At 43.8% G+C, this 17,693-nt stretch overlaps 1 protein-coding gene across 7 annotated transcripts in view; it reads right to left on the bottom strand.

The window, feature by feature from the left end:
- Positions 1 to 17,693, bottom strand: part of LOC136427114 (semaphorin-1A-like) — a 145,479-nt gene that overhangs the window by 113,495 nt on the left and 14,291 nt on the right. The window contains exon 1 of one of the 7 annotated variants that reach the window (XM_066415835.1): positions 1,747 to 2,011. The exons of the other annotated variants lie outside the window; for them this stretch is intronic. The gene's annotated coding sequence lies outside the window, so the exon portion shown is untranslated. Of the gene's footprint in view, positions 1 to 1,746; positions 2,012 to 17,693 lie in introns of those variants that run through there. 7 annotated transcript variants of the gene reach the window in all.

The following is a 17,693-nucleotide window of genomic DNA, read 5'->3' as shown; positions in this document are numbered from 1 at the left end:
TATGAGTTTTTTGATGTCGCATTACTTGTGAGACACACACCATGTTACACCTGAATCCTTGCTTGAAAACTTTCTAAGAAAAGATTTAAAATTTGAAAGAAATGTAATTCACCATAGCTATAGCTATAGCTTGTTACCTTAAAAAAGGTCTTAACCTTGAACCTTGAACAATCTTAAACCAAATTTCAATAAATGAATTAGTGAAAAGCAGTGGAAAAAATCAACTTAAAGGTAAGAAGTGCTGATGAAGATTTGTGATATTTTGTATATACAGTTCTCTCGATTAAAAGAAGTGACCTACATGTACCTCCCAACCCCTACCTGTACAGACAACTTCACAAGATGCACATCCATGCACAGTTGTTACACCTGTTCAACCCACCTGGATTTCACTCAGGTAATCCTGAAATACCTGGATAAGCACAGAAACATCTGTTCTTCCAGACTGTGTGCACAAAAATTAATGATTTCTTAACGTTTCAATCATTATAACGACACCAAGTCTGTGTCGATTACTGAGTTAGGCAGACGGGACAAGCTTAAACAAACAATGAAAAAAAAGAAATGGGCTTCACGGCAAGAAAGCCAAACATTTAAACAATTACCACATACATTTCAGAAACGGCCAAACCTTCAATCCACAGAAAACCCTTCAACCATGACAAGGAACCGTTAGCGATCCCTCAAAATATCAACAAAACAAGCCTTAGAAAAGGTCAGTGTCAGATTTTAGTTTGCTCAAATGGTATTTCAAAATATACGTGTACAGGCATGACTAGCCTTTTAAAGTCTATCTCATTACCTACAGACTGTACATGTACATCCCTCTAATTAAGCAACAGCCTCAAACCTTCACCCATGGAAAACCCCTGAACGGTGAAAGACCCTTGTAAGTTAAACTTGTAGGGAGGAAGTACTTGGAATTGAACTGAGCCGTCCAGTCTGTACTCTTGGCAGTCTAGTCGCTGTACTTTATCACAAAAATCTAGCCAAACATTCAATCACAACGTACATATGAAGTCTTCAAGAGCAGGGCTGCCACTTTCAAATTGGTACAAAGAAAACCCCTGAAACGTGAGGGACAGTTTCAAACTTGTAAGAACTTAAAGAAGGAAATACTTGAACTTGAACTGAGCCGGCCAGTCCGCACTATTGACAGTCTGGTCTCCCTACCTTATCGAGGAAATCTAGGCAAACTTTCAAACAATCACACATGAACAACAGGGCTGTCAGATCCTTACACAGAAAACCGCTGAACCGTGAGGAACACTATCAAACTTACAGGAAGGAAGTACTTGAACTGAGCTGGTTAATCAAGTCATCCTGTCCGTGCCCTGAAACCTGCAATCTCGGAGCAATGCCAACTCACAGCAGCAGCCTCAAACTCTGCCAAGTCGACCCAATCTCAATTCTCTATCTCAAACTCTTCATTACTTGCCTCTTTGCGAAAACACTCCTTCCCCAGCTGCTCTTTCTTGAAAGTTTTGAGTGAGTGTTGCCCAAGAGCACGTGCCTTGTGATCTGAAATCTCGGAAGGATGCCAGCTCACAGCAGCACGCTCAAACTCTGCCAACAACTCAAGTCAACCGCAGATCCGAAGCTCTTAATTACCTTCCTCTTTGCGAAGACACTCCTTTCCCAGCTGCTCTTCCTTGAGCAGAAAGTTGGACTTGGCTTCAGAGCGAGCATGGGCCAAGAGCACTGCCAACAACCCAAGTCAACCGCTGATCCAAAACTCGTCATTACCTGTGCTGCCTCTTTGCGAAAACACTCTTCCCAGCTGGTCTTCCTTAAGCAGAAAGTTGGACTTGGCTTGGAAGCGTGTGTTAGCCGAACGCACGTGCTGCAAGTGTAACAAACTGACTGATCAGTGGAAGTGACTAACGCGGCATGAGGACCCTGTAGCGGCACGGGCACTTGACTCTCCTGACAGTCTAAGCACCAGATCACGTCATCTGTAGGACCGTTGTCCGGCTATGACTGGACCTGTTCAAACTCACATCCTGAACAGTCAGAACTTTGTCCACAGTTGCCAAAATGATAACAGGGGGAGACAAAGGAGCGATTCTACCTGGCCCTTCTGTGAAGGGCGGATCGGGTTGCGTCAGTTGTAAGGTAAGATTAGCCGTTTTCAGATCAGGAGTAAAAGGAGTGACGTGAACAATAAGTGTTATGTTTCTGGCCAATGGGATCGGTTGCGATCTCCGTGTGTCGTACAATGGAGACTCTGTTCGCGCCCGCGCCTCGCCACACTGTTTCTAGTACTGTAAACAAGCCGGAACAATAGCCAACCTCTGCCCTCGTAGGACAACAGAGCGCAGACTGTCCCACGAGTGGGGCCATCGACCAACGGTTCTACTGGACAAAAACTCTCCACAAACACTGACAAACACTGTCCCTGGCACCTAGCCCAGTTTCATTAACACTTCAGAGGACCTCTCTCTCTCTCAAACTCAAGAAAAGGATCGAAGAAGGCCTAAACTCAGTCCATTGGCTGTTGCTCACTACAGTCGAACCTGTAAAATTGACCACCTCTACATAAGGACCACCTGGCTAAAGTGACCACTTTTTGGTAGTCCCTTACACAATTTGTTCCTAACGACACAAGCATTTAATAATCCTGTCTATAGCGACCAACTGTCTACATAGACTGGATTTTATCAGTCCCAAATGGTTTTCTTGTACATAAAGATTTGAAAACACAGTTTCGAAAATCTACATTTTGCAATTGTCTGTTCTCTAATATGACTTTATTTTCATTTCAAAATTAGAGGTATAGAAAACATCTTTTAAAAAAACACCTTCAGGAGTGTGAAGCCCAAGGACTCTTTCTTCACACCTGTCTGTCCTCGTCTCAGACTCTTTTTTCACACCTGTACAAGACAACCTGTCTGTGAATCCGTCCCCGCATGTCAGACTGGTGACACTTGTCAGAAAGTACTCCCGGCTAAATTTCTGCAGAATTCCTCGGTCTCATCACAAAGGCCACCTGTCGATGTCTTACATTAAAGTTCCGAGACGCTTCTATGTTTGTTTATGTTTGTAAATGTGTCATGTCGTCTGCTGTTGAAACGGCTTCTCCTTAGCCACTTTGGACAGGAAGACAAGAAAGTCTTTTTGCACCTTTACAAAGTAACTTGTCTGTGGAGACTGTCCTAAAACACTTTATGTCAGGCAGGTGAAAGAAAAGTCTTTACGTTGTCACACCTGTACAAAGGTCACCTGTCAATGTCTCACATAAGAGTTCCATGACTGTCTCGTGTTTGTTTATGTTTGTAAATGTGTCATGTCGTCGTCATCAACATCATGTGTCATGTAGTTTGCTGCTACAAAGGCTTCTCCTTAGCCACTTTGGACAGGAAGGCGAGAGACAGGGATGTTTGCACCTTTACAAAGTAACTTGTCTGTGAAGACTTTCCTAAAACACTTCGAACTTGTCAGGAAGGCAAAAGAAAGGTCTTTATGCACCTTTACAAAACAACTTGTCTGAAACTTGTACGGCAGGTGGAAGAAATGTCTTTATGGACCTTTACAAAACTTGGCATTTGGAAGTGTCAGGCAGGTGAAAGAACAGGTGAATGAAAGAAAAGTCTTTAGTTGGCTTATTGTCCCACCGGTACTCTACAGACAACTGTGACTGCTTCGCTACATTTCATGCTTTTCATCAATGGATTCTTCGCTACATTTGCACAGAGTTCTCTGCTACATTTGCACAGAATAGCTCTGGCCACTTGCGTGTGTGCTGCTGCAGTTCTGACAACATGCACTACCTCACAGGGCACAGGCTGACAGTCAAGCCATGACCACAACTACTGTGTGGTAGGCAGCCTCTTCAATGAGTAAGGCCGCACCAATCTAATTTCTTGGTTACCGTTTTTTTTTCAATTTTAGCAACAACAAAAAATCATGAAAACAGAAGGCTGGGGTGAAAACTTGCACCTGACCCTGTTCACTCCCTGATACTGTGTGCACCAAAGTACAAACTTTCCTCTGAGATTCTGTTTTCATGTTGATTTTGGAATTTAGCATTTTTTCAAAAAATCTGTTAACCGAGAAATTAAATTGGGGTGGCCTAAGGCATGTTGTACAGTGCAGTTTCAGTCCTTTGTACTTTATTATGGTTACCTTCACAGAAGGGTAACCATATTGTTTTTGCTCGTTTCCTCTTCCTCTTCTTCCTCTTCTTCCTCTTCTCCGCACAAATAGGGTCAACGACCTGAACCAGACGGCTGACACCATGGTTACTGGTAAACATCGTGGTGTTCCATTACATAATGTAGCAACACCATCTTAGTCTTCTTCTCCCCACAGATAGGGTCAACGACCTGAACCAGACGGCTCTCACCATGGTTACTGGTAAACATCGTGGTGTTTGATTACATAATGTAGCAACAAGCTTTAGAGGGGGCTGCTCACCATATATTCAATGTGTTTGAGTTAAAGAATGAACAGAGCAGTAGTTTGTAAGGCTTACAACATGTGAAGGTAACCATAATGTATTTGCTGGCAAATGTTACATGGTCTAGTACTCCTATGTGCGTCACAGGGCACATTCTGACAACATGCACTATGTCACAGCGCACAGGCTGACAGTCAAGCCATGACCACAACTACTGCGGTAGACAGTCTCTTCAATGAGTAAGGCATGTTGTACAGTGTAGTTTCAGTCCTTTGTACTTTACACTACTATGTGCGTCACAAGCCACATGCTGACATTCAAGCGATGACCACAATTACAGCCCAGGTGACATTTCCCCCCTCGTTCCATCCCCGCCGCCATTGTTCCCCGGTGCGACCCGCCACCTTTCACATTCCCACAAATATCCCCACATCCGAGCAAACGCAGCAGAATTTCCGATCGAGACAGCTGTGGCATTTCGGCAGGTGCTTATCTACGCAGCCACACCTCCCGCGTAATGGTACGTCCCATTATAGGGCCGTTATGCCCCTTAAAGGGTTTGTAATGGAGTCCAGGGGAGCGGCGATCACCTGCGCCGCGAAATGTCACGTTTTATCCCGCACGTCCCGGGCTTTCCGTAACGCTCGTTGGAGAGCGACCGTGGGAAATAGCGAAAGTTCAGCCCGTCAACTTGTCGGTTTATCGTTGTTGGCGGCGGAGGAATGGCTCACCTGACATTCACACCTGCTTATCCACCACAAACACTGGGGAGGGTCACTTTCCCTGGGGGGTGATAGATTATAGGGGGGGGACTTCTGCTGAATAATGCATGGCACAGGCCTCGTTGGGGGGGGGGGGGGGATACAAATGCTTGACTGCAGGGCTGTCTGTAATGCATGGTACAGGCTACATGGAGGGGGGGGGGTACAAATGCTTGACTACAGGGCTGTCTCTAGCTTTTAATCTTTTTCCATCCCACTCATTGTTTGGGAGCCCATTTTGTTGTCAAATTGATATCAATTGAAAGATACTCTGGTCACATTGGGGGGACTTCTGTTTGAATAATGTGTGGATGTCTCTAGCTTTTAATCTTTTCCCATCCCACTCATTGTTTGAAAGCCCATGTTGTTGTTCTTCATTGTTATTGAACTGACATTGATTGAAAGAGACACTAGTCTCACAGGTTCTGCATTGATGTCCGCCATGAAGGACAAAAAGGACTGGAAAAACTTTATTAAGTGAACCGGAGTAAAAAAATCTGGACACAGATGATGATGATGATTGTTAAAATCTGTCATTTTAACCTTTAGCACACTGAACTGAATCAGCCATTTGGCACCCAATTCCATATTGGTAACAGAGTTAGGCATCAGGGAGAAGGTTAGGAAAATTCATTTTCATCAATTTCATGTTATACAGTTCAGAGTTTTGGTATGGACAAGGTGACATTTTTTGTGTCCCAACAAGCAAATTTCCGTCCCAGACGGGAGATAGAAACAAGAACTGACACAAACGTAAGGTTTGTAAAACCACCACAAAGGTTGCCACCCGTATGTGAAGGGAAGTGATGTACAGCCGTAGTGCTGCCTCATCAGTGCACAAGTTAGGTGGGATTGTGTGGCGCAACGGCAGCGTGTTCGGCTCAGAACCAAGTGGTCCAGGGTTCGAGTCCTGCTGTGTCACTGATCTTGTACACTTTCCCAACATGCCAGAATGGTCGTTATCAAGACCATGGGCATTAAAGGTGCCCTAAGCGATTTCAGGGGGTAAAACTTGAAATATTCTGGGGAAAGCAATTCTGTTTGGTGAGGTTGAAATTTACATTTACTTCCCCATATTAGCACATCTGCATCATTACCTTCGTCGACGAATGGTTTCGTCGACAAGGTTATTCGATGGTGCTTGTCTGTGTGTCTGTTAGTGAACAGAATAAGTCGAGAACGCCTGGATGGTTTGTTGTCGTAGTTGGTGTGTCGGTGTGTATGTGGGAAATCTCAAGATGATTAGATTTTGGGCGAAGTGTTTTGCATAATTAACGAGAAAAGTGTAAAAATGTGTTCCATTGTATGCTGAAGTATGTGTACGTGTCGGCTGTTGTTTTCCAAGGCGTCATGGATAGGGCAAGGAGGTCATGAGGGGTCATGTTGAGGGCAGGAAACGTCAGTTACACAAATTGGCTGTGAGCCAGCTGTAGGCATAATGGTAAGGTAGTCTCCAAGCAGACCTATGGGTTGGCTATAGCAGGGGCAGGTTTTGCTTCAGACTGTGAAAGGGAATTACTCAAGAAGGGCTTGGTGGATGGTCATAAATTTCTGTAAGTGCATAGCTTGAGTGCTGATGTACATGATTAGATACTTATTATGCAAATCAGTATCTAATTTGCATGATTAATGAGGAAAGTTTATACATCCATCAATTTCCATGATAGGACTCTTAAACATGTGACATATGTAACTGAGGAAGAGAGAAATATTAATAGATATCAGCTTTGCAAATGAGAACCTCATTGACATAATTAATGAGAAAAACTATAACTCGAGATGGTCTTGATGGATGGTCATGATTTTTGGTATGTAGATAGCTTACGTGATGCTTTGTATGATTGGATGATAATTATGCAAATCAAATTCTTACTCGCATAATTAATGAGGCCATTTAAAAAATCTGCTGTGTTCCATGATATGACTTCAAATATGTGACATTTGTAACTAAGGAAGAGAGGAATGTTGATAGACAGGAAATATGCAAATGTGGGCCTAATTAGCATAATTAATGAGAAACTACTATAATTCCATACTAGTAAATGACGGCAATTTCATACTTGTGGCATTAGGAAGTTGTGTGAATGTGAACACCATTGAATCAAATTATGCTAATAAGGAGGGAGCTTATTTGCATAATTGATGATAAATGTTAGCATAACCTTCTTTGTTAAGCTCATAGTCATAACAAGGAGGTTTGGACAACTTATGTTATTTGGGTGAAGAGGGTCAACTGGTATGATTGATGATTGATGAAAAACACTCCTAATACGTCAGTCATAAAGGTCAAAATCATTTGACGAAGGTATGAGGTCATAGAACTCTTGTTATTTCATACTTTCGGCGTTTAAAAATAGTACAGAAGCAAGACACAAAAGGAGTATTTTATTTATTGGGTCCCCCCAAAAATCAGCCCAGAATCCAGCCGTAACCGTTTTCTGTCGACAATTTTCAGTAACTTCCGGTCGCGTGACGTCACAATACCCAAGCACATTGAGCCATGACCACGTGATTATTTCCTCGGAAGCATTCGGGACTTATCGGTCAGAATTGTGCATGTTCAGAAAATTTGAAATGATGGCTGGCCTCCAAGTGCTCAGTTTTTCAATGAGTTCCCACCGCACAACGACATCACATTTTTGCTCCATGATGGTCGATATACAATGGGATAGTATTATCTAAACTTACTATGGATAGAAATCAGAAACAAATTGATTTCGAATATATGACTTTCAGCGCCCTAATATTGTTTAGGTTGCCTTTAAAGGCAAGAACACATCTTCTTCCACCACAAGAGTTCTAATAAGGAAGAAGTGATTTCCATGTGGGGGGGGGGGGGGTACGAATGCTGCTGTTTCATCAGTCTAACGGCCCAGGCGCTCGACACTCGGTGATCATGGAAAATCCTCTGTCAGTCATCTCATACTCTGTAGTGGCGCTAGGCTGTCAGGCCTTGCCCAAGGTACTCTCCTGAATAACCAAGTAAGGTGGATAAAACTCAACTTAACAGGCGTTCACACCTTCTCTGCGTGCAGTGGTACTGTGCAGTGTCTCGCTCAAGGTACTCTCTGGAATTACCAAATAAGGTGGATAAAAGTCCTTCAACTTCACAAGCGTACGTTTACACCATTAGTTCTCCTACTCTACAGTGCCACTGGGCTGCTGGGTTTCACCCAGGGTACTGTCCTGAATAGGTAAGTAAGGTGGATAAAAGTCCCGCAACTTCACAGACATTTACATCTTCTCCTACTCTGTAGTGGCTCTGTGCTGCCACGTCTCACCCGAGGTACTCTCCTGAATAACTAAAGAAGGACGAGAGAAGTCCTTCTACTTCAAGAGTGGTTGCACCATCTCCCACTACTCTGTAGGGACTCTGTGCTGTGTCTCACCCAAGGTTATGTTCTCCTGACTAGGTACTCTAGCCGGATTAACAACAAATCAAAGGACCGAGTAGAAACAAGTGATCCCAACTGAGATTCGAACCCACGCCGAAACCGGGAGCCCAGATCACAGGCACGCACGCCTTAACCACTAGGCTAAAAGGTCGCGACCAGTTAGACTGGTCAGTTGGAGGTGCTTGAACCCCCACTGTTACACTACTCCCCCTTTTGTTTCTAGACTCGTCCAGAGTTTCCGAGTACGATATTCCCTGTGTGATCTAATCGTTACTCACAGGGCCGGTGCGGGAACCAGTGAAACAAATCAAAGGCGCTTGAACCCCCACTGTTACATGTGTCCAATCAATAGCTAAGTAAGCTGGATAAAAGTCCTTCAACTTCACAAGAGTTATGTATAACTTATACCATCTCCTTCCACTGCAGGAGGGATTATAAAGGCTAAAAAGATTTAATGGTCCCGAAGGTATAAAGACTTGGCACTGAACTACCATCAATGTAAGTAAGGTGGATAAACTTCTAAGTCCTTCAACTTCACAGGAGCTACCCACTATTTTCCAAAGTGGCAGATTTATATTAGTCTCTACCAGACTAACTGCACCGGCTATAGGGAGAATATTTTCCAGGGGAGTTTGGCAATCAAGGGCTTCATTCGCAGACGCAGTAGGATGGCATATTAGACCTTCTCTCCGTAGCCGACTCCCTTAGCATACTAGTCACTCTATTTGGCCAGTTTCAACTATTTTCCCGGCGATCCGCGGGGCCTGATAGAGGCTAGATTTATGTAACACGGTAAACTAATGTTAATGGAGGTTATCACAGCTGTGTAGCTCTCAGGATTGGATCCCTGCAGCTTTTGCACCTGAACTAGATGAAAACACACCTCAACTTGGACCCAATACATACTGGAAAATTTTCTGGACGTACGATGAGTTCTGGGGCTTCCCCATCTATGTGCAAGCACGTCCAACCCCCAGATGATGGGGAACAAAAGACGTTAAATTGGATAGAGAGAGAGAGAGAGTACGACAACGACGATCGACCCCGTACGTCAGCCATTTTTATGGCCCGTACAACTTTGTCGCACGTTACCTCCAAGGTGGTACGGCCATAAAAATGCCTAACGTATGACGCACGGGCCGATACACACCCAGGGAAGATTTTCACAGGCGTTACCCACTGTTTTCCAAAGTTTCCATGTAACCCGGCAAACTAATGTTAATGGAGGTTATCACAGCTGTGTAGCTCTCAGGGTTGGACCCCTGCAACTTTTGCACCTGACGCACGTTACTTCCAAGGTGGTACGGGCCATAGAAATGCCTAACGTATGACGCACAGGCCGATACACACCCAGGGAAAATTTTTCCCAGTGTGTGTCGGGTCGTCGTGGAGGCTTGGCTAATGGTTCACCACAGCTGGGCTCCACACAGAGATGCATGTTACCTGCTGAACTAAAGGGAGCTATGAGCAAAACATCTTCATTAAATCCCCATCATTTCTCTGTTTGCTCATGGCACCCACGCCTGTCATCCTGCTCAGGGGGTTGTCATGGCAACCATGCCTGTCACCGCTACTCATGGGATCGTCATGGTAACTTAGTGAAGATTCCTTCACATGGGAGTCACAAAACAGCCGCCGAAAATGGGTTAATAAAATGGGACTGACTGATGGAAATGAGCATCCAAAGGGTAAAAGTAGCATTATCGGCCACCTAGCGCCAGTGAAGCTGCTTTTGCCCTTTGGATACTGTCATTGCCACCGGTAGATCTGCTTGGAGATTAGGAAATGAGCTGTACAAGAAGTGTCGACTACATAAATATCAAAAGTCAGGGTACAAAGGAATGGACCTGTCTGCTTTGGTTTGGTTTCCACTGAGGAAGTGGGTACAGCAAAAGGGGAGGAGTTAACCCGCCCAGTGTCATGGTTAATTAGAACTAGTGTCATTAATTACATCCAGCTTTTGTACTAATTACCCGGCAATGATAGGAGAGTACAACATGTGTTGTTTTCTCTTCTGAAAGTTCCAATCACTGTGTACGATTGAAAAATGCTGCACATGTTCTGATGCAAAGTTTGTAGTCCCTGTGGCTTGACAAAGGAGCAGCCATGGTTTCTGCCAGTGTTTGCAGGTAGCTTTGAGGGCCGTGAATTATGCAGCAACCTCTCTATCATCTATGTACAATTCTCAGATGAAAATATCTGCATATAAAAGAATCTGACGACTATTGTCTCCACCCCACAGGGCTTCAGCTGGGAAATACAAACAGCGCGATTGTTTTCCCATCACCAAACATCGCGACTCAGTTTCCACGTTTCCCAAAACAATTCAAACTACAAACATCGCAATTGTTTTACAAATTTCCAACTACTAAGTCACACAGGCATAGGTGTGCTGTGACTGTTCCCACTCGTATATCAAACAATTAACACTGTAATCATTTCTCCTCTGTCTTAAACAATGCGACTGTTTTCCATTTAAAAGACTGCAATTGTTCTACCAGTTCCCACAATTCTCACAAACAGATCAAACTACAATAATTGTTTCCCGATTTCACACAAACACAACGAACAACAAACATTCTAATTGTTTTCCAATCTCAAACCGACACAATTAACTACATTCTAATTGATTTCCATTCCAATCCAAAACCAACACAATTAACAACTATGTACATTAAAATTGTTTTCCTGACCAAGATCTAAAACTAACACTAAAATCTCAATCTCAAAGCTTTACAGGTTTACAACAAACTACAAACATTGTAATTATTTACGAATCTCAAGCCAACACAACGAACAACATTCCAATTGTTTTCAAATCACAAACTAACACAATTAACGGGACTCTACCAACATTCCGATTGTTTTCCAATCTGCAACCAACGCAACAAACTACAGAGGTTAAGCAGTCATCCTCAACTGAGGTGAAGCGTGATGATTTTTCAAGTAGCTAGTGGTAGTGCAATGCGGCTTCGGTACGGCTCACGTTTTCACCTCCATGAAATGTGTAAAGGAGGTTATAATATATTTTCTGTGCACAGTGTTTGTGTGTCTGGATGTCTGTAAACAAGATAACTCAAGAATGGCTACATGGATTGGTTTCATATTTGGTGTGTTGGTAGGTTGTGACAAAAGCAAGAAATGAATAGTTTCTGGACCTCCTAGCGACTTTCGAGGTACTGCAGCTGAACTTCCGGGGTTAATATCTCCTGACTAAGCTGTGGTCACAATGTTTGGTCGGTAGATTGCTCTCATTTGTAATTATTTTCTGATCTCCACTAGAGCTGTGTACCTTAACAAATTTTAGGTACAGGTACAGGTACACAGGTTTAGGTACAGGTCCGGACCTGCACCTGTACCTAAACTATTTGTTCGGAAAATGCTAGATTTTCAATAAGGACATAAGCATGTTTGAACTGGTAAAAACATAATATTTGATTGTGCTAGGTATTATTTTTATGAAAACACAGATGAAAATTTGACTCCAGCCATGCAAATGTGTTTTCTGTGCTTTAGAGCGCCTTTAGAGCACTGCCACGGTAATTTCATAGTAATTTTATCTGTCAAAGTGGCCATCCCCTGAGTCAGGTCCAGTACCGATACAGCAGGGTCAGGTATTTTGGACCTGTACCTAATTGATTGTACCCGGTACTGTAACCAGTACACAGCTCTAATCTCCACAGAACATCCCCCCACCCAGCCGCGCCACCCTCCCTCCGCTCCCTCCGGAGGTCCCAGCTGCGCCTGCTGCAGAAATCAGGGTTTTTACACCCAATCTCCTCCCGGCAGCTGAAGGTGCGATAAAACTGCAAGCCTGTTTTACACCCGGTAAAATTTACGTTTAGTACAGAAGGTATTAGTGCGTGAATCCTAACTTACGGTACACGTCCGTTGAGTTAAACTATACATATTTTAAGCTATTATAGCTTCAGTTTCCTTGTCTAAAGGAATTGGCTGGAACTGAGATATTCACGTCTTTAAAATCAATTTTCATGGGAAGCTAATTCTGGCGACTCTTTTTTTACTAGGAAGGACGTAAACTCCCTTTTCTCAAATGGGTCATAAGAACGGTAGCCAGACATTTATGGGTGAGAGTTTACCCTGGTCCATACTGAACAGTTACTGACAGCTTCCACACTGTCCTCATAACAGCAGTTTATACACGACTCACAACAGGGATGAAAACATCCACCTAGAATTTCCAACTTCATTTTTGTGATTTTGTGTGTGCAGGAAAACTAATCAATACACTGACATATTATACACCATCTTCCTTCCTTCCTCCCCCCCCCACAAAAAACAGACCACGAGGCAACTTTCATGTGTCCTTCAGAGTCAAGGTCAAAAAAACTGTTCTAGGGACAGGCTGACAGTTTGGGACCACGTCATTTCTTTTGCTTTATTGGTTCAGATGGAAATGACTGATTATCTAGGTTATCAGAGTGGTTACCACTAGCAGAGGGATGCAGTAGTGAGGAGATGGACCCGTTCCCCCTCACACCTGGCTGAAAATTGTTCTTAGGAGCAGCTGAAAGTTTGAGAACATGTCTGTAAATGTCAGTATCATCTAGTTTATCAGAAAGAACCATACAAGCAGAGGGGATGCAGCAATGAGGAGATGGACCGGTCCCCCTCACACCTGGCTGCTAAGATAAAGTGGAGGAGTTCAGATGCCCTGTGACTGAGTCACTGACCCTGAACCCTAGTCGGCACAGTGACATGTTTATTGAGTTCTTAACCAGGCTGGTTATGTTTGCTATTGTCTGGTTCAAGCTTGAGTTCAGTCAGTATCATCTAGTTTATCAAAAAGAACAATACAATCAGAAGGGATGCAGCTATGAAGAGATGAAACTCACACCTGGTTGGTTGAGAGAAGCAGGCTGACAGTAGTCAACCTTTGAATCGACCCTGAACCCTGGCCAGCACAGCGACATGTATACTGAGTTCTTCTCCAGGCCAGTCGTGTTTACTCTTGTCTGGTTCAAGCTTGAGTTCCGATCAACCCATCACAAATCCTTCACACAGCTATATTCCCTCCCTGCACCCCTGGCTCCTCATGGAAAGCTCATCATGGTGACCTTTGCCCTGAGGGAAGGGCGCACACTTGTGTCACTGTTTGTTTGGCTCCTTCTGTTGACCCCCAATCACCCCAACACTTTCCCAGATGTCCAGCAACCTACAACACTGGACAGTACCTTTTACATCATCCATCTGAAGTACAGCCAGTAGGCCCACTTCTGAGTAATGAGGTTGTTGTAGCGCCGTTTTACATGATCTTAAGGCACCTCCTCGATCAAGGGACCCCCATTTTACTTCCCTTCTGAAAGACGAATACAGCTCCAACCAGGATGTCCTTCCCCATATTCGAAACAGGCTCTCCCAGTTACCAACTACAAGTGTACTTGGAAACACCAATTGAGCTACAGGGACATCTGTCCAACCCAACCCAAATGACCTAATAGTACTGTCCTAATACACTGGACAACAGCTTTAAATCTGTCTGATGTCCAAACCTAAAAAACTGGACAATGGCTTTTACATCTGTCTCTTGCACACCCTATCAACCTACAAACCAGACAATGGCTCTTCCATCTGTCCAGTTGACCCCCTATCCATCAACCTACAAACCAGACATTGCAACAATGGCTTTTCCATCTGTCATCTTCACTCCCTCCCTTGACCTAATATCTAAACCCTGTGGTAGTAGTTGAGTACTGTAACTCTTGATTTGTTAACTGTAACTAAATTTTAGCTGATTTACGGTCACTAGTCAACAGCTAGAATTTCATCATCGCTAATATTTGATCACTAATATTTGAGACAGTAATGTTTGTTCCCACCATTGAAATTAAGTGCCGTGACCTACTCCATTTTCCCCCAACTGCTATATTTTCCTACAGCTATATTTAAGTGATTTACAGTAATGTAGAGTAGAGTAGTAACTGCTCTACCCTGGATGCCAGACCCCTGATCTCTAAAATATCTATCAGACGATATATATGGCAGCTATGTAATAAGCAATGAAACTCTTCAGCTTTATAATAGTGTTGGATACCAGGTTATGTGTTCTTATGGTGATTCATTCCACCAAGTCTTGAGCAGGTTGCACCCAAACCAAGAGTAAACATCTTGAGTGTTGACTTGAGACTTTGGAGAGGTCAGAGTGATTTATGCCGGTCCCTGAGAGAAGGATCAGTCTGACCTGCGACCCTGAGGTCAGGTCATGGCTGTAATACAACACCCCTGTTGACCTGCCTGGCCAGTCTCTCTCTCCACATTAAACACAGTTAAACACAGGACCCATTCATAACCAGCCAGGGCACATCAATCTTACACTGGGTACCTAATGAACACACTCCTCTCCAAGCAGAGGTGGGGTAGCCTGGGTACCATCCTCTAGTCTGGGTGCCTCCGCTGACTTAATTTTTTCGCTTACTCAATGGTTAGCAAGCGAAAAGATTTAGCCAGCGGTTACTACGGAGGACCCAGGCTAACTGTCCTCCATAGTTACTGCCAAGTACAGTAGGACCATCCTCACTAGATAGTTACAGTTACAGTTAAATGTGCAAAGGTTCAGTGTGGCAGGTTGTATATATATATATATATATGTGCATATAGATAGATAAAGATACCGCAAAACAAAAAGGAAGAGTCAGCGGTAACTGTAGAAGATGGTACCCAGGCTGGAGGTCGGATGGGAAGATGATTAATACCTTCATCTGACCTTCCCCTCTTTCTCACAGCCTCCATTCAATTCAGCAGAAAGTATTAACCAACCTCCATCTCCAACCTCTGCTCAGGGACCCTGACCTTTAACCCTGCCTGTCACTGGTGTCAGGTTTCCATTCAGGTAACATAGTGTCCATTCATTCCCCAGAAGGCCTATTTAATAAATCCTCAATTATTCACCCTATAAATCCTATCTGACTTTATACACACCAGATCCCTCCCAGCTTCTACAGTAACCCCATCTATAATCCCATACAGACTTACCTAGAGCAAAATGAGTGGATACAAATTGGTCAAAATTGGGTTATTTTTTCAGAGGAGAACAGAATCTGCCAGCAACCATGTACTGTAATTCACTGTATCTTCATGGTAGCAAAATTTCAAGGTGTAAGAAAATTGACATTTTCAGTGAACTTTAACTTCACGGTGGTGGCAAGTGATTTACAGAACGGATGTGTTTCACGGTGATGATAAGTTCACGGTACAGGAATGACCATGAAAACAGTTAACATAAAGTTACAGTGAAAGAAACAAGAATTACAGTAACTGATAAGTGAGTCACACTGACATACACACTGTTCTACTGTAAAATAACCAGAACCTTAATCAAACAGAAATGAAATGCTACAAATGCGTTGTTAACCTTGGATCCACACTCGGCCATTGTCTCAGGATACGCACTGTTTCGACCGCCATTGTATTACATGTACATGACTGTACATTGTAGCACTTGTCTCCACTTGGATGTTGTTTGCAACAGAACCTCTTATTTGTCACCCTTACTTGCTATATTTGAAAGTCGGTTTTGTCCTTTCCTCCAAACCATTGCCAAACCTGCCAGCAGATGTTCTAACAAAGTTGTCACATCACAGCAGATGCCCCCCCCCCGTACCTCCTATGGAGTCTCCATCTGCGGATGCAGTGGAGCAGGACCAATCAGAGCCCTCCTCAGCCCCAGCTGCCTCCCCTCCTGCTGTATTGATTGCGGCAGGTTTACGCACTTATCCGGCACCAGCTTCTTTATTGCCCAGCTGAGAGGTGCAATCTCCGTCTTCCACAGCCGCCTTCTTTACTTTTCTCATTTCGGCTGGCGTGCGCCCTGCATACATGATTCCGTCGCAACTAACTTTCCATTTAAAGTAAGGAAAGAAACTGCAGCTATACAGTAGGGTTGGAAACGAGGCCATGTGGTCTCATCCCTAAAGGCTTTCTTCAGGCTGCCTCCTTTACTTTTCTCATTTCACCGGCGTGCGATCTGCATACACAATTCTGCTGCTACAAACTTTCCTCTTAAATCCTAAGTGGCAGTTACTCCGCGATCTAATCATTATCTACAGGTACAGAATAACAGATGGGAAACTGTGGTGGTTCTTTTCCTTACCCTGTAAAATCCTGCCTATATCAGAGAGAAGCCCTTATCATATAACTGGCAGCCAACAGGCACAGGACAGTTCTGACAGAGCATACAAGATTCGGCCACAACCAACTTTCCTTTCTTTCAAATCCTGAGTGGCAGTTACAACACGATCCAATCAACCTCTACAGGTACAAAATAACAGATGGGACCAAAGTCGGCCTGTATCAGAAAAGCCCTTATCATATTCCTGGCAGCCAACAGGCACAGGATAGTTCTGACAGAGCATACAAGATTCGGCCACAACCAACTTTCCTTTCTTTCAAATCCTGAGTGGCAGTTACAACACGATCCAATCAACCTGTACGGGTACAGAATAACAGATGGGACAATGGTGGTTCTTTTCCTTACCTTGTAAAAGTCTGCCTGTATCAGAAAAGCCCTTATCATATTCCTGGCAGCCAACAGGCACAGGCTCTGGCAGGGCATACATGTACACAATTCTGCTGTGACAAACTTTCCTTTCAGACGCTGACTGGCAGTTACTCCATGATCTGACTTGAGTGGCGGTTACTACACGATCCTATCATCCTCTACAGGTATAGCATAACAGATGGGACACTGGTGGTTCTTTTCTTTCCTCTGTAGGAACGCAAATCAATTGGTTGATGGTACATTTGTAGGTCACATACTGCTCTGTAAAAATCTGCCTATCACAGAAACCCTTATCATATAACCTGCAGCTAACAGATACAGTACAAGCTGAGAGGCATCTGACAGGCCACAAAATCCCACCATGCCCAGCTCTGTTCCAGTAAGGGGTTGGATTTCACGGCATGAAATAATGATGAGGCCCCCATTGCCACGAGCAGATGAACTCGAATCTGCCCTTCCAGAAAGTGAGCATTACTTAATCTTTCAAAACATGAAAACTTGTCATTTAATGTCAAAACTGTTACATGGTTCTGCCAATAATCATTACTTTATGCCAATAATCTTTACATTATGCCCATCACCTGACGGTTTCAAGTGACATGCCTGCCGGCTGTGCACGC

The sequence above is a fragment of the Branchiostoma lanceolatum genome, chromosome 2 (genome assembly GCF_035083965.1).
Source record: "Branchiostoma lanceolatum isolate klBraLanc5 chromosome 2, klBraLanc5.hap2, whole genome shotgun sequence".
Taxonomy (NCBI): domain Eukaryota; kingdom Metazoa; phylum Chordata; class Leptocardii; order Amphioxiformes; family Branchiostomatidae; genus Branchiostoma; species Branchiostoma lanceolatum.
This window is presented reverse-complemented; position numbering and strand designations above follow the sequence as displayed.